This window comes from Lepidochelys kempii, chromosome 1, assembly GCF_965140285.1.
Source record: "Lepidochelys kempii isolate rLepKem1 chromosome 1, rLepKem1.hap1, whole genome shotgun sequence".
In the NCBI taxonomy this organism is placed as follows: domain Eukaryota; kingdom Metazoa; phylum Chordata; order Testudines; family Cheloniidae; genus Lepidochelys; species Lepidochelys kempii.
The window spans coordinates 282,217,140-282,240,535 of record NC_136380.1 but is presented as its reverse complement, the minus strand read 5'-3'; the positions used below and the strand labels follow the sequence as shown (position 1 = coordinate 282,240,535).

The 23,396-nt window shown below is 39.5% G+C and overlaps 1 protein-coding gene across 3 annotated transcripts in view; it reads left to right on the top strand.

Annotated features, from left to right (window-relative positions):
- The window catches only part of NAV3 (neuron navigator 3), an 846,806-nt gene that overhangs the window by 115,793 nt on the left and 707,617 nt on the right, over window positions 1-23,396 (top strand). Inside the window, exon 1 of one of the 3 annotated variants that reach the window (XM_078851121.1) lies at window positions 6,966-7,174. The exons of the other annotated variants lie outside the window; for them this stretch is intronic. The gene's annotated coding sequence lies outside the window, so the exon portion shown is untranslated. Of the gene's footprint in view, window positions 1-6,965; window positions 7,175-23,396 lie in introns of those variants that run through there. 3 annotated transcript variants of the gene reach the window in all.

The following is a 23,396-nucleotide window of genomic DNA, read 5'->3' as shown; positions in this document are numbered from 1 at the left end:
CGCTTGGAGTCCCCGTTGTGGGTGTGTCACTTACCTTCATTAAAGCCAATAACTCGCTGCTTTGCTGCGTGGGAGCCTCATTCTTTCGGAGCACTCCTGCCAGGCCTAAGGCCTAGCACAAAACACAATGTAAAGCTATGGCTGAAAATTTAAATGCAAAAAATGTCAGGACATTCAAAGTGATGCTTACCATAACAACCATGATTCTCACACCTTGCTTTGTATACCAGTATGTGCCATTATTTTTTAATGCCTTACTACATGTTTGGCTGATTTACTGTAGAAATGATTGTTTTGAATGTCCTGATCTGGGCATTTAAATGCTCAATTGTAAAGTTAAGGCAGAATGAAGGGGTTTTGATTGAATTCCCTTTTCTCGAATAAAAACAAAAAAAGAGAAAATTCAAGAAATTAAAAATGGGTAAATCAAGACACTCTTGTGAGGAGACACAAAGTACGGAGTTCTCCTATATCCCTGCACTCAAAAGTGAGAGTGGAGAGCCCTTCTTACCCCATTCCAGCAATAAGACCACTGGCGGAGAGGGGAGCAGCAGGAAATCTCTTTCATCTAGCAGAATTTGCAGTTCCCTGCTCTCTCTCTTTCAGAAGCAAGGAGGAGGTAGAAGGATTGAAGAAAAAGAGAGAGAGAAAACATGGCTATAGCAAATGGGAATGCTGGGAGCTTTTGCAGAGGGAGTGCAATTGTTGGGATAATACCACCCCCACGCTCACTTAAAACCCTGCATATAAGGGTTAAAATAAGAGTATGAGAGATCATGGGTCTCACACCCTCCTTCACAGATCCCCAGGTAATCCTCAGACCACAGTCATCGCCCAGAAGCTTGCCAGGACTAGCAGGGAGGGTGGGCTGGTTCATCAGGGAGGGTGGGCTGGTTCTGATGAGGTTCAATAAGGATAAGTGCAGGGTCCTGCACTTAGGACAGAAGAATCCAATGCACCGCTACAGACTAGGGACCGAATGGCTAGGCAGCAGTTCTGCGGAAAAGGACCTAGGGGTGACAGTGGACGAGAAGCTGGATATGAGTCAGCAGTGTGCCCTTGTTGCCAAGAAGGCCAATGGCATTTTGGGATGTATAAGTAGGGGCATAGCGAGCAGATCGAAGGACGTGATCGTTCCCCTCTATTCGACATTGGTGAGGCCTCATCTGGAGTACTGTGTCCAGTTTTGGGCCCCACAGTACAAGAAGGATGTGGATAAATTGGAGAGAGTCCAGCGAAGGGCAACAAAAATGATTAGGGGTCTAGAACACATGACTTATGAGGAGAGGCTGAGGGAGCTGGGATTGTTTAGCCTGCAGAAGAGAAGAATGAGGGGGGATTTGATAGCTGCTTTCAACTACCTGAAAGGGGGTTCCAAAGAGGATGGCTCTAGACTGTTCTCAATGGTAGCAGATGACAGAATGAGGAGTAATGGTCTCAAGTTGCAGTGGGGGAGGTTTAGATTGGATATTAGGAAAAACTTTTTCACTAAGAGGGTGGTGAAACACTGGAATGCGTTACCTAGGGAGGTGGTAGAATCTCCTTCCTTAGAGGTTTTTAAGGTCAGGCTTGACAAGGCCCTGGCTGGGATGATTTAACTGGGAATTGGTCCTGCTTTGAGCAGGGGGTTGGACTAGATGACCTTCTGGGGTCCCTTCCAACCCTGATATTCTATGTTTCTATGATCATAGGCACCACCATGAAGTGCCGAACTGGAGGAAACATCCGGCCTCTCTGATTGATTGGCTCAGATTCACTATATAAGGCAGGAGGAGGCACAGGAAGTTGTCTGAGCAATTAGATGAATCCCTGGATGGCTGCTACATTGGACGCTGCCTTCTCTTGTCCCTGTCTTGTTCCTGATTCCTGCCCTCCTGCCTTGTTCCAGATCCCTGCTTTTATGCCCCACCCCTGGCTTCTAATGCCGGCTTTGACCCTGGCTCAATTTCTGACTCTGACTCTAGTTCTGATCCTTGGCTTTACTCCTGACTTTGTCTCCATCGCTGACCTCTGGTTCCTGACTCCTGTTGTGACCACTAGACCTCACTGCCTAAGTCCCGGTCTATGGCAAAGGGGGAGCTGAAGGAACACAACTCTGCATCCACTCCCTGGCCTGGAGAAAGGGTGCTCTCCCACAGCTTCCCCTCCTACTTAGTTGGTGTAGTGAGAGCTCCCTCTCCTGTTAGAATCAATTTTAGATTCTGCCTGCATAATATTAAGAATGTTCATTAATATTTCAAATACACAGTTCCCTGATGGAGAAGGTAACATTCATTGTACAAATATTTCCTGGCTGAAGAAGGTCCTTTATTTGGGGAACAGGATGACACTGTCACCCTGTAGTGCTCTGTACTTTCTGACACTTCAGTCACCATATCAGAGTTGTCATAAGAGTGCTTGAGTCAGGTAATTCCAGAGCTGGGCCTGACATACAAAGAAGCAGTTTACTGGTTGTGTACACAAAGATGCAGCCACCACAACCAAAGGAAATTTCATTCTAGACTTATACCAATCACCATGGCGACATGTATTCTCTGCTAGCAACTGGAATTATTCTTTAAAGACTTTAATTAGAAGAAGGGAGCGAGCCCCTCTCTCTTTTTAACTTATTCATTAATGATTTTGTCAATCACTATGATCAGAGTTAATTGTTATCCCTAAAAGTATATCCAAAATGTTAATTTTACACAGGTCTAGTTTGTTGCACTAATCCTGATGTCTTAAGACTCAAAGCCTTTCTCACATTATTCTCACCTGTGTGTGTGCGTTTGTTAAAGTTGATTTGCAATTGTCTTGCTTCAGAGCCTCAAGAATGGTTCAGCACAGTGCTCTGGTTGTGCAAGTGGTTTGCCAAGGAACCAAAAATTGAGAGAGCTGAGTTTGCCAAAAGGTCACAAAACCCTGCACCTCACACTCCCATCCAGAATACTTTTCTTCTGAAAACTTCTCTATGCACCTGGAGGGTGGGCACTCCTGAGATCTTCACTGGGTATTGGACAGTTGCTCCCTTTATCTGCTGTCTTCAGAGGGAGGCCTGTCCCATTACTTTTAGAAAAGCTTGTCAGTTATTGGCTGAAGGAGTATGGTACAGCCTCTGGCTAACCTGAGCCTAGCTCTTCAGAGGTTCCTGCTCCAACATCCCTTGGGGTTTCCCAAACTACATGCAGGGGATGGGGGGCTCAGTCTGAAGGAAGTGCCAGCTCCTTTCCCAGAAAACATTTCCCAGATTTGGGGATCAGCAGGTGTAGCAAGAGGGTCCCCCAAAAGAATGATGATGGAGTGGCCACACAGCTTCCTCTGAAGATACTGAGAAAAGGGAGCAGAGCAGAAAACATTAGAGTGGGTGCAGCGGGGGTTACTGGTCAGTGTGCCATACCCTTCACAGAAGATGTCATATAAAGTAGACATGTCACAGCTGTGGGAAGAGAGCAGGAGCAGATGCTCACATGGCTTTGCTGTTTTGTAAATCCCTAGGGGGGACGGCATTGAATACATGACTACGTAAACATCGTTAAGCAAAATTGTAAAATTTTGTGTGGCCGTAGTGAGCACATGCTTGAGCCTGGACTTCAGATTTGGCTTGGGGCACCTTCTTTTGATGACATACAGGAGTCGCCTTTACATATTTAACATTTGCAAACAGTGATGTTGCAATATTTCCCTACACTTAATATGAGAGAGGCTGTGTGGATGGATGGTCTGAGCACAGGACAGGGAGTCAGGAACTTGTGTGTTCTAATGGTGACTTGCTTTGTGATCCTGGGCAAATTATTTAACCGCTCTGCTTTAATTTACCCTTTTGTGTAATGAGGCTAATAATAGTCACCTAGTGTCCAGTGTAGTTGGCACTTTGTAAAGATTGCACATTACACATTGTAAAATTACTATTACAAAGTAATAGTGTTACAGGCTAAAGTATAGAATTTGTGTATGCAAATAACAACTTCTGCATTTACATGAATGTTTGAATGAGCACATTCACACCTATGCGAGCTGCACACACAAATGAAATGCACAGTTGTGCATAACCCTTAGTGTCTGACCTTTTTGTCTGAATCTTGTGCTCCCCCCCACCAAAATAGTTAAAACATGATCTGAAGCTGTGGGCTTGAGCTAAAATTTGGTACTTCATCACTACTCTGAGATACTATTGTAAGATGGAAATAAAAGTAGTACCACGTGGGGTTTTGTTTGCTTTGACCATAATAAGTAGATTTATGGAATTGGTTGAACAAGGAAACAACCCTGATGTTGAGGGAGGTGACATCACGCAATACACTTGAGAAATTGCTGACAAATTCTTCATTCAAGTGATGATATAACCTTAAATGCTTCCAGAGTCAGTGTCAGTTTGGGATATTAGCTGCATAACAGCTAGTCATGCGAAGTGGATCTCCCCATAGGCATCCCCCAGTTTAGAAAATATTATTTTGAGTAACTGTTATTTGCTTCTTTGTGACAGCTCCCCTCTTTTTGGTTTATTTTTGGGCCCATTTTCAATCTGCTTTTTCTTGAGCAGTGCAATAGGATTAAGTAACTTAGCAGTTTTGTGCAGTGTACCTAAAAACTGACGTTCTGTGCTTGTATTCCTGTGTAACTCACCCGTGGTATTGTATATCACTTTTGAGGGGAGCCACGATAATGCGGTGTTCATTTAAATGTCAAATTTAAAATGTATATGTGAGAGTTAAGGATACTACCCTAACTAATTATTCACCAGAGGATTCTGAAATTCTGTGTTAATGAGGAAAAACATGCAAAAAACCAAATGGCTGAACATCAAAAGCTGATGTAGTGAATGTGCAAGAGATTTAAAACTGGAGAACCTAGAGCAGCCCTTGCCCAACATGCATGGATGAAAAAGAAGTGAGTTTAGATGGCTTAAAGCAATAGGATATGAACTAAAATCCCCAAATGCCAAAGAGAGTGAGGAAGACCTGAGACATCCGCAAATCAGGAGTCCATGTGCCCCGCATGAATGAGGGATGTAAAACTGATGGAACTGTTTAAATGTGGAAATATAATGTGGTATTTTTGGAACCTGGAGGGAGAGAGAGCTAGGTAAATCTTCCCAATCCCGATAGGTGAAGACAACACTGGTAACATAGGGAATCTTCCAGAAGAATTGGAATTGATGAGTATACTGTTAGTGTAACCCACATACCTCCTGGGTGTGGTGTTCTGTCCCATCTAGTGGCACTGAGAGCACTTAAAGAGAGAGATAAAATGAGTCTGCTCTACAGCCTTAGCTAACAGTGAGTTGGCTTTTAGCTCATGCGGTAAAGGCTCATGCTTTAAGCCCCAGAGGTCCCAGGTTCAATCCCACCTGCTGATGACTGGGATCTGTCGGTGTTACGTTAGCACCCAGGACTGAGATCACCATTTGTTTGCCACGTAGGGATTCGGTTACATCAAAAGTTGTGACTGAGTATTCTGGTAGCAACCACAGCAAGGAACACACATATTTCTGCATTTGGTGAACAGAGTAGCACTGTTGATTTTGGAGATGGACCTTGCTATGCTTAGCCAAGCCTTTGATGCCTCAAGATCAGACTAATGTAAGTAATTCTGCATGATGTTACATCTTGAAACCACTGGGAAATTGCTGCTGCAGAATGTGGCTGCCATTTACGTAGCAGTTTTACACTAGCAGCCCACACCACCAGTGCTCTGGAACCTGCATTTGAATTTGAGTAGGATGCTAGTTGGTGGTTTGTTTGTTTTTTTGACCTGGAAAGCCCTGAATGGGTTGAACTTAGTTAAACGAGAGACAACATCTCTGCTTGTGTCACACTGCCATTGACAGAGGTGCTTGAGCTGTTGACCTCTCATGAGTGGGCAGCTGTGAAGGTGCTTTCTGTGATGACCTCTATAAAGTTTCCTGAAAGAGTATGGGAACATTTGTTCCTTTGTAGCTTTAGTTGCCCTACAGAACGTTATAGGAGTGAGGTGTTCATAGTGTGGTGATCAGTCTGTTGTTTGTTGTTATGATGCTTAAGATATTGATGAGATTGTGACTTTGTTACAAAGGTACCCAGATGGGCATCTGTTGAATGGCAGACATCTCTTATAAATGGAAATAAATACAATAAATAGGAAATGTATATGGGACTGTACAAGCAAGTGCGAGTGGCCTAGAAAATATCTTTTGAGCAGATCACTGAATGCTAAAAGATTCCAGGGGTACAGGAGGCAGCGGAGGTGGGGGTGGCTATGGTGTTACGGAGTACCTTTCCCACGGATTTTAAAATACTTGCCATTTAGTGGATTCTTTATGAGTCAGAGAAATAATTTATTTTATATTTTATTTTGTCTGCACCTTTCCCCTTCACTCCATATTTTTCCTGCCTTCTGTTGTTTATCTTGGCTCATCTTTTCCTCCATATTTTAGTGTTGGTTCTATTTCTTTCTGTCTCCTTCCACCTTCCTTATTGCTATTCCTCTTTCTTTCCCCTGCATTGTTTTCTCTCTTCCTCAATGATTTAATCATTCCCTTCCCTTCAGTGTCTCCTTCACTCACTTGATCTCGGTCTCTTCCTTTGTCCTCCTGTTGCCCTTAAAATACAGTCTCTCTATTCCCTCATGCACTCTTTCCTTCTTCCCAATACACACATCCTCTACACCTAAAACCAGTGCTACCCTCTCATCAGCAATCTTATATTTGCACTCCCTCCCCTCCCCTTCTCTCCCTCCCACACAAGCATCTCCTCCAAATACACTGTCTCTTGCATCCATAAAGAAAGAAAAGAAAATGCTGATTATGACCCCTTAGGCACCAAATCCCACTTAATCTGGTGGCTAACCTGCATATGCATGTAATGTTTCACTGAGCAACGAACATGGTTAATAATATTCCAGTACACATTCTGGTTCAAACAGTAAAATGTATATATTTGGAGGGAAAAAAGTTCCCACAATGTTAGGCTTTAATATTTTCTCTTATTTTTAATTAATTTCTAAGCCCTCCAGCTACCAACACTACTCTGAAGCTTCAAAGTCTTGGATAAAACAAAGAAAAGAAAAAACATCAAGAAAATGAATGAGGCAGAGTTGTGGAAACTAGAGAATGAATAAAATAACACAGAGTTTACTTGCCACTGTTCAAGCACATTGGATCAGTGATCAGCTTTCAGCTATTTGTAGCCAAGATTTACGAAGATGCACAAGTGAATAGGTCAGGTTTTCACGCTCCTACACATAAAAATGTGTGCATGTTTATGTCTAAGATATATATCTCATAGGTATGTTTACCATATGAATGACCTTTAGATGACTGACTGATTGCCCATGCAATTCCAGTAAATGTGCATGCATTTTGTTATGCGTGTTTGTGTATATAAGTGTCTAAAAAAACTATTTTGTTCATCTTGGCAGCGCACACAGCTCTGTTACCATCTATTCTCGAGCTGGTTTCCCAGAGGCACAGGCAAGGATGTTCTCAGTGAAGTGTTAGATAACTGGTCTGCAGGCCTTGCAGAGGCTGCTACCTCATACACCTCAGTCTCATCTGAAAATAAATTGTGTTCTGGCTGCTTTTACTGTTAAGGTGCCCCTGTCCTTTCCCAGGGTGAACTTTACACATCTCAGAAATTCTGCAGGGCTGTCTCTCTCTTGCCTAAGGAATGGAGGCAAATGGTATTGAATGGCTGGTACACATCTCTCAAGCATCAGTTTGCTTATGCCATTGTGCATCTGATTCTGTGATATGCTGAGCACACTCATCTCACACAAAGGGCTCAGATCTTTGGCCTCTCCACGCCTAAGACTCCAGCTATTCAGTCTCATTGAGGGTGAAGGAAATATGTGCCCAACAGTAACATAGAAACCATAGAGTTTGCCATATTGGATCAGGCCATTGGTCTCTAGCAGTGGCCAGTTCCTGATCGGGGCTTTACACCCCAATTCAGAAAAGACTGTCAAGCTAAGTTCCATTGACTTCTTTAGTATGTTCTTAAAGTTAAGCATATGCTTAAGTTTTCTGCTGATCTGAGGCCTTAGTGGCCAATATCTAATTGTTTCAAAGGAAGGTAAAATCTTCCATAATGTACCTAGCAAACAGTATGCTGTTGTACGTGAGAGGAGGGGTGAATTCTATTATAACTCTGCAATGAGTTGATGCCCTGAAGCATGAAATAGCAATCAGTTTCTGTGCCATGAGTATCAGACGGTGTGCCTTTCTTATCATCAGTTCAGTAATACAGCAACAAACAATTTTATTTCATGAACTGCCATTCAGAAGAGGCCCAGCCTGCTGAATTGAAGCAAATTAACACGAAGTTCAACCAGCAACAATATATATATTTCTAAACCTAATTATGAAAAGCTAATTTAAAAAGTGTTCAGAGGTTAGAGCCATAATATATAAAGTATACTCTAATATAATACATAAAATATATTCTAGTTCCATTACCTATCTCCCACTTCCCCCAGAGAAGATTTAAACTTGACCCTAGGCAATTTCCTGGGAAAAACTAGCTTAGGGCAGAGTGCTGGTAAATGCTGACTTAAACCCAGATAAACCAGGAACTGGGAAAACTAATTGCATCAATGTCCATCAAGCACAGAAGGAATCTTTTCAAACTTTGGATACAGCCATTCAGAACTGAGGAATAGGCTCCGTCTATCTACTACATCAAAGTTGGTCTTCTGCTACAGAATGCTACATGGCCAAATGGACCAGGACTGGTAGTCTGCAGCTCTGCATGCTTCTATAGCTTAATGCTTCAAGCCTACAATTTAGCATTATTGTCGTTTTCATATAATCAGTTTTTGTCTTTTGTCTGTATAATATTGAAAACAGAAATATTAGTCAAGATCTGTATAACTTCCTTGAGAAAATACCAAATCAGAATGTATACAGACATTCCAATATTCCATATGATAACTGTGTATATTAGTATTATGCCAACTGCATTTTTATTTTTTATTTGTACAACCCTAATTTAATCTACGACTCTAATGCTGTATATAACCACAATTTGACTATGTAACTAAAACTAAGAGTACTGTGGTGGTCATCAATGAAACAGTTTTCAAAATAGAAAATGTCTTAAGCTGGGACAAAATAGTTTTTCCCAGGGTGGTACAAACCATGAATTTACTTGGTGAAAACTACTTCCGGTAAATACCATGCCACCCCTTGCCCAGAGGAATTAACAGAGATCATTAGTTGATGTGCACAAGCTATATGGTGGGATCTAAGGAGGAGGTTTTTGGAATTAATTGAGAAACTTAACAGTAACAAGTCACCGGGACCAGATGGCATTCACCCAAGAGTTCTGAAAGAACTCAAATGTGAAATTGTGGAACTATTAACTATGGTTTGTAACCTGTCCTTTAAATCAGCTACTGTACCCAATGACTGGAAGATAGCTAATGTAACGCCAATATTTAAGAAGGGCTCTAGAGGTGATCCTGGCAATTACAGACCAGTAAGTCTAACGTCAGTACCGGGCAAATTAGTTGAAACAATAGTAAAGAATAAAATTGTCAGACACATAGAAGAGCATAAATTGTTGCGCAAAAGTCAACATGGTTTCTGTAAAGGGACATCATGTCTTACTAATCTATTAGAGTTCTTTGAGGGGGTCAACAAACTTGTGGACAAGGGGGATCCAGTGGACATAGTGTACTTAGCTTTCCAGAAAGCCTTTGACAAGGTCCTTCACCAAAGGCTCTTACATAAATTAAGTTGTCATGGGATAAGAGGGAAGATCCTTTCATGGATTGAGAACTGCTTAAAAGACAGGGAACAAAGGGTAGGAACAAATGGTAAATTTTCAGAATGGAGAGGGGTAACTAGTTGTGTTCCCCAAGGGTCAGTCCTAGGACCAATCCTATTCAACTTATTCATAAATGATCTGGAGAAAGGGGTAAACAGTGAGGTGGCAAAGTTTGCAGATGATACTAAACTGCTCAAGATAGTTAAGACCAAAGCAAACTGTGAAGAACTTCAAAAAGATCTCACAAAACTAAGTGATTGGGCAACAAAATGGCAAATGAAATTTAATGTGGATAAATGTAAAGTAATGCACATTGGAAAAAATAACCCCAACTATACATACAATATGATGCGAGCTAATTTAGCTACAACTAATCAGGAGAAAGATCTTTGAGTCATCATGGATAGTTCTCTGAAGATGTCCATGCAGTGAAATTAATGGGTAGCAGGTTTAAAACAAATAAAAGGAAGTTCTTTTTCACTCAGTGCACAGTCAACCTGTGGAACTCCTTGCCTAAGGAGGTTGTGAAGGCTAGGTTTATAAGAGGGTTTAAGAGAACTGGATAAATTCATGGAGGTTAAGTCCATTAATGGCTATTAGCCAGGATGGGTAAAGAATGGTGTCCCTAGCCTCTGTTTGTCAGAAGGTGGAGATGGATGGCAGGAGAGAGATCACTAGATCATTACCTGTTAAGTTCACGCCCTCTGGAGCACCTGGCATTGGCAACTGTTGGTAGACAGGATACTGGGCTGGATGGACCTTTGGTCTGACCCAGTATGGCCATTCTTATGTTCTTAAGGGTTGGGCTATTTTTCGGTAAGAAGGAAAGAACTGAGACCATGTGAGGATTTTACAATGTACCAATAACCCAAGCAATGACAGGAAAGCATAATACAACCCATGGTTTAGTTTGTCAATATGAGCAGTGCCATTTTGAATAGACTGAAGACAACAAGTAGATTCCTTTGAAGCCTGAAAGATAAAGCACTGCAATTAGTTTACTCTTTAAGTCACAAAAGCATGGACCAAATGCTCAGTATTAAGGTCATTTAGACAGTTTGCTGCAGTGCATAAATGATAAAGTGAATACTTCTTATTTCCATTTCTTATCGGAGAACTTAAAGAGAAATGAATGCAAACCTTCAAATATTGCAAGACTTTTGGAATAGCATCATTACATCTTGAATGACAAGCTCAGTACTTGAAGTAATATTTTTATCTGGTAGGAGAATTTACTTCTAAAATTAAAAATTACTTTGTTACTCTTGCTTTTGTAATAAGCATGTTAAGGTTATCTCATCAGCACCTTAGCTTATCTTCTTCTGGAAAAGTAATTACCCTTTACCAAATATAAATTACAAAGGACAACCCAATTGTAGAACACATGCACTATATTTCCGAGGCTTTAGTGAGTGGGAATGCTTTTGTTTTAGAATAAAAACCCCATAGTGGTGCAAACCGATAATAACTGTCCATGGAAATATTATAAAACATCATTAGAATTATTTACACAGATTGCACTGGGACAGTCTTTTCATTGCTTTCTTTGTCTTATATGAAAAGGATATTCTGTATTAGGCTTAGTCACATGCTATGCCTGGATATAGTTAGTTACAGAATATATATTGAATATTCGCCCCATTATTTACATTGCAGATTTAAAGTATTATACAGTGCAGTAACTACTCTGCTTATTAAATTTCTGTATCCTGAACCCTTCCAAATTTTTCTTTTGATGCAGTATAAGGCTTGTTGAGATGATTACATTAATAATACATTGCTATCAAAAATTAAAGTGCAGCACAGAGAACATGCTAATAGGTTTCATTGATTTACACTTGTAAATGGGTGCAAGCAATCAGAAAGCAGGTGCAAACCTGACTTTAAATGAACCTGCAGTGATAATACAGTGCCAGAATCAGTGGTAAGATTCATAGCTCTGGAGTTGAATAGGGAAAAATGTTAAACATAATGAAGTTACTGAGATTAAAGCTTCTCTGAGATTTTTTTTTCCTGGTGTGAATTCTAAAACTCATTTCAGTGATTTCACAGTTTCCCATTCCATTTCTCTTTTGATTCAGTTCTATATTCTCAATTTTAAAAATACAGTAGTGGGGAGGGAGTAGCTTAAAATAATACGCAGGATGAAAAATATACTCAGATTTTTTAAAGCATTAGGTAGGATTCAGAAGGATCAGAAAAATACTCAGTGACTATTTAGCTCCAGCTAAGCACAGCACTCTACAGTTTGATATTGTTTGTGAGCCACACCATCACTAGTTTTGGACAAGGTAACTATTCTTCTCCAAAATCAGAAAAATGTATTATCTGTCATACGAAATCCCAGGGAGAATATAGAGGAGTCAAACAGAACAAGATTGGCTGTCCTTCAGTTTGCTGGATTTTTGTTTTTCAATTAAGAGAATTGTATTACCATTTGTAGAGATGTGGGGCCATGTTTGCAGCTGGGCGTCTACTAGATCTCTATTTCCATACATGCAAGATTACCTCTGAAAGAAATCAACACACATACTTTAAAAATTCTAATTCATGTATATGCAAGAGTTAGAATTTGCACACACTAAACTGGTTTGGTCAAATAGATTTTGACCTGCAAAACACAACATTGGCATGGATGTATTAGAATTGTTCCCATGTGTGCATGCACTAAAAATTTGCTCCTGCCTAGTATGAGTATGTGTATTCTCTCTCTCAGTTTTGTGCATACACAGTAGGAAGTTGTGGCCACAGAATCAAGCCCTTGCTCTTTTTTAATCATCTCAGATACTCCATTTTAGTCTTGCAGGCGTTCCCCATGGCTTATTCAGGACCACATAGGCAGCACCGAGAGAGAAGCACACTTATTTTTGGTACAATCTGTAATTTTTTCCCCCTGGAGTCTCTCTCTGTATCTGGGTATACCCCCTATTCCTGTAATATCTGAGCGTTTCACAGACGTAATGAATCATCGCACACTCTGGTGCCTGGAATCATGAACACCCCCATTGTATCGACTTAGAAGTGGGACATAGGGAGAAGTAGAGGAAATTTGTGTCAGAGCTGGAAATGGAACGCAGATCTCTTGAGTCCAAGTCCAGCGCCATAGCCACCTAACTGTAACTGTATATGTTAGCGGGCTATTCCTATGTCTTTATTTCCTGTAAAGCTTTAAATTTCAGTCAGTGGAATTTTAGATATATTGCACCAGTAGCAGGGGGTTCAGGCTTTGAGGAGAGCAACTGAACACCATAATCCTGCATCTCTAAGAGGGAGATGTATCAAATCTGTGTGCAGAGGTACTCTGTTGATTCACCCATGAAGCCAGACCAGGTGGGTTTCACTAAGCAAAGATAAGAGGCTGAGAGCCCCCCTGACAGAAGAGTTAAAGGGATGGGAGAGAGAATCTTAAAAAAGGAAGGTATAAGAGTAAGCAGGAAGCTAGAACCAAATTTATATTAACCTGTTTTGAAACATAGCTGTACATCAGCTGTTTAATTTTGAGTTAGGACACACAGAAAGCTGAGTAAAGGCAACCACTGAACATGGGGTTGAGTTGTTTAGGCCTACCTGCCTTGTGTTATGAGGGATGCATGTTTACAGAGCCAAATGCATCCAAGCTATTACTTTGTCAGTTTCAGTGATGTACCAGTAAAGATGAATTTGGCCCATTTGCTAGCCAGGTGGGAAGGAACTGCCTCTCATCAACCTATCATTCGCAGTCACTCCCAGCACACATACTTGCAGATTGCCAGCCTGAACGTAGACCTACAAACCCAGAAAAAACTGCTAATGTTGCTCTCTCTCTAGTGGTGAGCAGTTTGCTTCCACCAACACTTTCCCAGCACTTCAAATCCACTTTTTTTTTTTTAAGACTCAGTCATTTTTGACACTCTGTTTTTGGAAAAGTCGTATAGATTTAAAAGAGATGACATGCTTCCTATAGACATTTTAACCATCCTACAGAATTTAACAAAAGAGTTAATGAAAATGACCTGGTCTGGCAGCCTGATTAAGCCAAACTGTATTCTAGCTAAAAGAAAAGGAGTACTTGTGGCACCTTAGAGACTAACCAATTTATTTGAGCATAAGCTTTCGTGAGCTACAGCTCACTTCATCGGATGCATACTGTGGAAACTGCAGCAGACTTTATATATACACAGAGAATATGAAACAATACCTCCTCCCACCCCACTGTCCTGCGGGTGGGAGGAGGTATTGTTTCATATTCTCTGTGTATATATAAAGTCTGCTGCAGTTTCCACAGTATGCATCCGATGAAGTGAGCTGTAGCTCACGAAAGCTTATGCTCAAATAAATTGGTTAGTCTCTAAGGTGCCACAAGTACTCCTTTTCTTTTTGCGAATACAGACTAACACGGCTGTTACTCTGAAACCTGTATTCTAGCTGGCAATCTGCCAGGCTGTGTGGGGTTGGTGGGGTGGTAGGTGATTGATACTGAAGGGCATGCACCCTTTTGACTTGATGGTGAATGCAGCAAATTCATCCTCTCTATAGAATTCCACAAACTCATTAAAACATTTCATAGATAGGTCTAAATCTCCACTAAATGCTACATTTTTGTAACTAATGTGCATAGAATCCTATGGATTTCACCCCATTTAATGTAAATTCTATAGCAATTTTACAGAAGCATTTGGCTTAGCATTGGAGATAATTACCAATGAACCCCTTAACCTAATGCTACTGACCCCAATACTATTTACATATACCTGTGGCTATTAGGGAACATTAAACTTCCCATTGGCCATATGGTATGTTTGTGTGTGCTGTAGCTTGGTGGTTAGGAGAGAAGAAAGTCAGAGCTATCCATTCCATGACAAGGCTAAGGAGAAAATGTTGCTTTCTGAATATGTATTGACTGGTAGCTAACTCACTGAGGTTCTGCTAAACAGAGTCCTTATTGTGCCTCCATATTAGAAAATACTGTATGCAGAAGGAGACGAGTTGAACAGAGGCAGGAAAAAACACAAAAGTTAATTATATGTGAAATGGGCAAAAAGAGAGGAAGGACACGTTTGTCGAGAGCGTCATATTCTCCTATCTTCAATGGGAAAGAAAGCAGGAAAAGCGTTCTGTGAGAATAATACTTTGACTCTTGGGTGCATCTGATTAATTTCAGTTATAGAGGCTGCAGTCACATTGAATATTCTCCACGTGTTTCACTTTTCCTTTTTGCCTGCTGATGTTCAAATAAAAATTGGTAACTCAGTCAGATAGTCATATTTTTTTCATACAATGTTCATTGAAATAAGTTCAAAAACAGGAATTCAAGTCAGGAATTCATTATAATCAAATTATTTTCTTGTGCAGTCTGTTTATGGCACTCAACTTTACTAAATAATATTACTGGACTTCTTAAGCCGCACCTTATTATTATTATTTATTATTATTATTTATTTATTATTGCCTGGTTCATTTAATTGTAATGTTCATTACAGAGTTTGTGAGGTGTAGGTTAAAAGTATAAATCTCTGGAGTTGAGCTGCCAATAATCATGCTAGGAGTTTTAATTATAGAACAATTCTTCTAATTATTCTGTTTAATTCTGAGAAGCAAAGGTCACTAGAATAAATTTTCCTTGTATGAATAAGCACTAGGGAAATTATTTAAGATCAGCCTATTACTATGTGAGATGACAGTCCATTTTACCATTCCAAGAGCAAATGCACAAAAGGTACTTAGGGGTCAATGTGGGACCAAATATCTGTACTGTTTGGGTGGTATTTTAGGGTCACTTTGGTGATGTTAATATACACAATTTTTAAGGGGAATTTCTATAAGTGCTCAGCACTGGCTTGACTGGTACCATTAAGTCCGTGGTGAAAGTCTCATTGATTTCAGTGGGAAGAGAATTAGGTCAAAGGCTGAGAACTTCTGAAAATCTCACTCCTCCTTCCAATATAGGAGGGAGAGTATAGTCCAGTGGGTATTACAAGTGACTGGGAATCAGTGCTGCTGGCTTCTCCTACTGGCTCTACTACTGATGAGGCATGTCGCCATGTGTAAGTCACTTAACCGATCTTTGCCTCATTTTACTGATCTTTACAATGGGAATATTAATACTTTTCTATCACACCAGATTGGTGAGGTTTTGAGAGCCTCTGAAGAAAAGGCATTACTTAATAGAAGTACAAAGTATTATTAACTTTATTATTATAATAACATTGGAATATACTTGGTCCTAGTATTTGTGGTCATCAGATGCCACTGCTTCGCTTAAGCATAATCAACCTCCGAAGCTTGTTATTTGCTCCATATAATTTGCTGCTATGACCATTAACACCTAAATATAACCTTTAAATTAAGTTGATGACAGAGATCCAGGTTCTACCCTTAGATGCTCACACTCAACTCCCAGTGGATTTAAAGCTACCAGTGGCCATGATTGGGCCTAATATTTTGATCAGTTTTTTCCCCCTCCCATCATTTTGCATATGTAACTCCATTTTTCTTGCTCAGAGTTACGTATGCACATCAAGAGAAGAATATGGAATGACTAACTAGTTGTCTTTTAAAGCTGACATTCTAGGAGTGACTGTAAGAGTGCCTTTATGAAACAAATGATTCTGTGAATGCTAAGTGTTGAATGTAACTTGTGAACGTTTCTGTGGGGACATTTTTTTGATGGGTAATTGAAGAAGGCAGAGTTAAAATATATGATGTTATGCAGTGACTGAAATTGAACTGGGAAAAAAACATAAACAAAATGGAAGGCATTCGGTTTTTCAGAAGGAAAGCTTTAATGGACATTGGTGAAGAAGAGACCTTTGGGTGGCAGGGAAGCACAGTTTCCTGCTTTTAAAAAGAATTTTGAGCTCACAGAAATAATGAAGAGTTATTATTTAAAGTTGCTTTGAGGGATGCATTTAAGGGTTGTATGTTTCTACACCGTGTTTCTTTTTTCATTTGCAGACCCCTAAAAAATTTTGAATGGAGGTCCAGACCCCTTTGGAAATCTTAGACATAGTCTGTGGTCCCCCAGGCGGCTGTGGACCATAGGTTGAAAATGACTGTTCTGTGGTAACGACAGCCTTTTGCTGACCCTTTAGACATAGTCTACGGACCCCCAGGTCCACAGATCACAGGTTGAAAACCACTGTTCTACACTAAGAAATTGCACAGATGAGTAGGACAGTCACTTTATTTTTGTCAAATCAGAGGGCCATAATTATTCATTGTGTGATATGTCCTATAAAGATGTGAGACTATGTCAACTGGATACACCTGATAGAATATGAAAAGCTTTGTATTTATACTAGGGCTGTGAAGTGATTAAAAATTATTGAGATTAATCACAGAATTAAAATTTTTTATCTTGATTAATTGCACTGTTAAAAATAATAAAATACCATTTATTTAAATATTTTGGTTGTTTTCTACATTTTCAAATATATTGATTTCAATTATAACACAGAATATAAAGTGTACAGTGCTCACTTTATATTTATTTTTGATTACAAATATTTGCACTGTAAAAAACAAAAGAAATAGTATTTTTCAATTCACCTAATACAATTACTATAGTGCAATCTCTTTGCCATGAAAGTTGAACTTACAAATGTAGAATTAGGAACAAAAAAATAACTGCATTCAAAAATACAACAACGTAAAACTTTAGAACCTACAAGTCCACTCAGTCCTACTTCTTGTTCAGCCGATTGCTCAGACAAACAAGTTTCTTTACATTTGGAGGAGATAATGCTTCCTGCTTCCTGTAGATAATGTCACCTGAAAGTGAGAACGGCATTCACATGGCACTGTTGTGGTCGGCACCACAAGATATTTATGTGCCAGATGCACTAAAGATTCATATGTCCCTTCATGCTTCAACCACCATTTCAGGGGACATGCATCCATGCTGATAACGGGTTCTACTCAATAACAATCCAAAGCAGTGCGGACTGACATGGGTTCATTTTCATCATCTGAATCAGATGCCACCAACAGAGGGTTGATTTTCTTTTTTGGTAGTTCGGGTTCTGTAGTTACTGCATCAAACTGTTACTCTTTTAAGCCTTCTGAAAGCATGCTCCACATCTCATCCCTCTCAGATTTTGGAAGGCACTTCAGATTCTTAAACCTTGGGTCGAATGCTGTAGCTATCTTTAAAAATCTCACATTGGTACCTTCTTTGTGTTTTGTCAAATCTGCAGTGAAAGTATTCTTAAAACGAACAACTTGTGCTGGGTCATCATCCGAGACTGCTATAACATGAAATATATGGCAGAATGTGGGTAAAACAGAGCAGGAGACATACAATTCTCTCCCAAGGAGATGAGTCACAAATTTAATTAACACATTTTTTTTAACGAGCATCATCAGCATGGAAGCATGTCTTCTGGAATGGTGGCCAAAGCATGAAGGGGCAGACAAATGTTTAGCATATCTGGCATGTAAATACCTTGCAATGCCAGCTACAAAAGTGCCATGTGAATGCCTGTTCTCACTTTCAGGTGACATTGTAAATAAGATGCGGGCAGCATTACCTCCTGTAAATGTAAACAAACTTGTTTCTCTGAATGATTTGCTGAACAAGTAGGACTGAGTGGACTTGTAGGCTCTAAAATTTTACATTGTTATGTTTTTGAGTGGAGTTATGTAACCAAGAAATCTACAATTGTAAGTTGCACTTTCACGATAAAGAGATCGCACTACAGTACTTGAATGAGGTGAATTGAAAAATACTATTTCTTTTATCATTTTTACAGTGAAAATATTTGTAATAAAAATAATATAAAGTGAGCACCTTAAACTTTGTATTCTGTGTTGTAATTGAAATCAATATATTTGAAAAAGTAGAAAAAAAATCCAAAAATATTTAATACATTTCAATTGGTATTCTATTGTTTAACAGTGCGATTAAAGCTCCAATTAATCACAATTAATTTTTTTGTTAATTGCATGAGTTAACTGTGATTAATCAACAGCCCTAATTTATGCCATTCTTCTTTGTTTTTTTATTTATATTGGCACTTGAAATTAAGAATATTTTTAAATGCTGAGAACTGTCTTCTACAGAGCAAAGGGTATTTTTCTGAAATTAATTTTAAAAATTGCAAGTGAAACCTTCTTACAGAACTATATAATTGATGTGAGAGGGGATGCCCCATTGCCAAACCATGGGCTGAGGTGGAGGTATGTAAGTCAACATGAGAAAAATTTGATCTTCAGGCTGTATAGTAGTTAACTTATATTTTTTTAAAAAAGTTATTTTTTTTAAAAGTCTAAATCAAAATGAAACACTCTGATTGGATCTGATCTGAAATTTTTTTGGCTCATCAGTTCCTGAAAAAGTTTTGACATTTTGTCCTGTGTTGGGATGGGAAAATTTTCAAAAACTCAAACTCTTGCAGGATGAGAAAACGGTTTCCTGCCCAGCTCTCGTGACCATTCATCTAGTAGCACTGAGCAATTGATATTGTTGGCAAACAATGGCCAGTATTCTCTCTTGCCAATATTTTAATGTGCTGTCTCAGTACTTAAAGTGTCCTCCTCTTTGAAATAGTCATTAGACATGTCAGCAACATAACAAGCCTATTCACTGGGTATAAGGAAGGGATTGCTGTTGTCCAGTTTCCTCTAAGCTGGACCAAATTGTATTGTCTGATCCACCAATAGGCTCATCTGATTGTCGATGGAAAAGATTTTTGTGCATGTTTAAAGGTTCTGGTGTCTTAACATTTCTTGTATGAGAAACAGTCTGTCCTGGTTACATCAGATTCTTTGCATATGTCTGTGAACAGCATGAATGGTTCGGCAGCAGGGCAATAATGTGGTCAGCGGCAGGGCAATAATGTTCACACTATGATTTCTGGCTTTCTAAGCCACTGTTTAAGTATGGAGGTGGACAGGCAGTCTACAAGCCTCATACCCTTGCACCAGCTATATGTTTTCCCCTGACCTTTGCCATTCCTTTATGCAACAGCTCCATTAGGGGGATCATCTGATTGAATGTGGCTGCATCTGCACTCTGTCCGTGTCTGAATTCCTCAAAGGGTTTTGTGGATTTGCCACAACTGCACTGTGACCTTCCACTTCTGCAGGTGGAGACTTACATCCCCATTTCCCATTGTATTGAGTATTGCACAGTTCATCACTACTTCACATTAGGAAAGATGCTTATCGAACATGCAAAAGGTGATTGCCACTGATCTGAATTGTGAGACCACATTTTTCCTTCTCCCTCTGTATTTGCAGCCTGAGCATATGAAAATGGCCATTTATAATTTTACTGAGATTGTTCTTTCCTTTGAGACATGTTTGTTTTTTTCAGCTTAGAGGATGACTCATCAGTGTCCATGGTGATGACTTCAGAAGACCTAACTGATGTCATATTGTAAAATAGAGATTGTAAAGTGCTGCACAGCATAATGGTATCATGCTGTGTTGTAAATATTTCCCTTTATTTCTTAATGCTACCAGGTGAACTTGAGCAGGTAGCATCACTCTTTTCTACAAAAACAACAAGGAGTCCGGTGGCACTGTAAAGACTAACAGATTTATTTGGGCATAAGCTTTCATGGGTAAAAAACCACTTCTTCAGATGCATGGAATGAAAGTTACAGATGCAGGCATTATATACTGACACATGAAGAGAAGGGAGTTACCTTCTCTTCATGTGTCAGATTGGCCAAACCGGACAGTCCCTACATAAAAGAATAAATGGACACAAATCGGACATCAGGAATGGTAACATACAAAAGCCAGTAGGAGAACACCTCAATCTTCCTGGACATTCTATAACAGATTTGAAAGTAGCTATACTTGAACGAAAAAACTTCGGAAACAGACTTCAAAGAGAGAGAGCAGAACTAAAACTCATTTGCAAATTTAACACCATTAGTTTGGGCTTGAATAGGGACTGGGACTGGCTGGATCATTACAAAAACAGCTTTGCCTCTCCTGGAATTGACACCTCCTCATCCATTATTGGGAATGGACTACATCCACCTGATCGAATTGGCCCTGTCAACACTGGTTCTCCACTTGTGAGGTAACTCCCTTCTCTTCATGTGTCAGTGTATAATGCCTGCATCTGTAATTTTCACTCCATGCATCTGAAGAAGTGGTGTTTTACCCATGAAAGCTTATGCCCAAATAAATCTGTTAGTCTTTACAGTGCCACCGGACTCCTTGTTGTTTTTGGGGCTACATACTAACAAAGCTACCCCCGATACTTGACTCTTTTCTACATTATCTGATCTCTCGTAATTGCGGGTGATTCACTGTTTAAGTGAAATGTATGTGGCACAGCATAAATAGGGCTGTCCTACAATGGTAGGAATTTCAGTATATAAATGGAAGGCATCACACAAGCTCTTAGTAGCTAGACGGTCTTCAGTGTATTGTGTGTCTTAACTATTTCCACCCTTCTTTATGTAATCCCTTATGGCTGTTAATTCAGTAAGACAGTGTATACTGTACAGAGGCAGTCAAAGCATTATACATACAAAAGCCCTTAATGAGATTAGTGGGGAATTCGCTAATGGAATGAATAGAGTAATTCAGTGTATGCAAAAATAAATAAAGCAAAGCATAAAATACCATAGAAGATTAGTGGGGAACTCTGAATGGAATCTTTGAATCTGTATACAACCTGAAAGTATGAGTGGAGAAGGCCCATATGGGCTAGGAAGTGGTGGGAAGAAGAGGAAGATCTGTGGGGACTAGGCAGGCCAAAGGTAGAGTGTGGCAGGGATCAGGGATCTATTGAACCCAGTAGCCTTCATATCAGGGGCTCGAAAAGCTTACAAGCAAAAGAAACAAACAAAAAGATTCAGATTTAATTATCTGCATGAACCCCACAGTGACCTCAAAAATAATCGTGTGGTAGCATCTAAATCCAACGTGTTTAAGAGATAAATCTGAACAGTTGGAAGTACCTTTAAAAGCCAGATTGAATTCTCTATTACCATTGCAAACTGATGTTAGATTTCAGTGAAATTATTTGTTTTGGTAATAGTGTAATTATTAAACCATTTCCTGCTTTTTCTTATGTGTCTCTCTCATCAAGTTGGTCCAATAAAAGGGATTACCTCACCCACTGTGTCTCTCTGAAATCATACTTGACTTTCTCCTTGTGATGAAATAAAGTATAAATGCATGGCTAGTATTACACACACAATACAATCTATTTAAGTTTCGACTTGTGTCATCTCAGATCCACCGTAAACAGATGGGTGAAAAGGATCCTAGCTCTAACTCTTAACTTTTGTCACCACAGACCACTTTTAATATCCATACAGTTACGTAAGAAAAGGTGAGAAATATACATAAGACCCACATCAGCTATTATTTTACTTCTTGCAACTAGTGTAAGGTGAATTTAAATTAATGACGGTCTTTACTGATTTTTTTAAAGACATTACCTGTATTTATCAGCTTTTAAATGCCACTTCCCACCTTGTGCTTCACTCACTTGTCACTTGAGAAGTCATTTACCATCCATTTTCATGGCTCCTGTGATTACTGCAATAGAAAGTATATCAACTTACCCACTCTTCAAAATGTTTCCATGAATTTGACAGCTGATATCTAAACAAATCTATTACTAAAATGGAGTAATAGGAAGGAGAATATGCCACTCCTAGTTTTGAAGATAAGTTTTTAAAATAGAAGACACACACAGCCTGCTATTATATGCAAGAACCTGTTTTCTCGTTACTATAATATCACAAAGAAGATCAAATACAGCTACAGTATAGAACATGCCATTTGTACATGTTTATATTTTTTTAAAAAAAACCCTTTATGATGTCAGAAGACTTATTTTATAATGTGATAATAGTCACACAGCAGTAGTTTGAATATGTGTTTATGAGAGGCTGACTTGAAGGAACTCTTTTCAATAAAGGCCAAAATAGGCTCAAAATATTATTCTTTCCCCCTTTTTTAGTTTTCTTAATCAAATGAATGTAAGCACACTTTGACACTTTGGGCCAAATCTTCAGGTGCACCTGAGATATGCACAGTGCACATGGGTAGGGGAGATACAGATACTTTTCAATCACATGAACTCCCCAAATCTTGGGGCAGCTGGTGAGCAAGGTAGCCCGTGGTGCATTTTAAAGTAGCACTGAACTTGCACTGGCAATAACAGCCCTGTGAGAATGCCTGTGCAAGGGAACTCCCCAGCTGACTGTTTAAGACAGCTCTCTGTTCCAGAAGTTGTGTAGAAGGGACAGAGTAGGGGCAAGGATCAGGTCCTATGTTTTCAGGGTATTCTGTTAGGTTATATTTGTGTGTTTTGAGACTTAGTCCTCTACTTCCGGGTCCAGTGAAAAATTATTTAGAAATTTTACTCTAGTTTTTTATGGACAGCTGACCTTTCCTAGCCTGGGGAAATAGTATTTTTCAACTGGAGAACAGGATGTGTGTGTGTGCAAGAGGGAGGGATAAGGAGGTTGGACCCTGAGTTTTCTGTTCTTGATGCAAAAAGCATAGGGATATCTATTGTGATAGAATGAGAAAAGCTATGTAAATCTTTGCCTGTTGGGTCAGAGCCTATGGAGCTTAGCATTGCTTCTTCCCTTACAAAGAGCATAATGCAAGGTTACGTTTGTTTGTTTTAAACTAAACCGTACACATTTTCAAGGGAAGGTGAAGCAGATTGTACTCATAAAAATGCAGACACAACTGTCTGTGCCCTCAGAA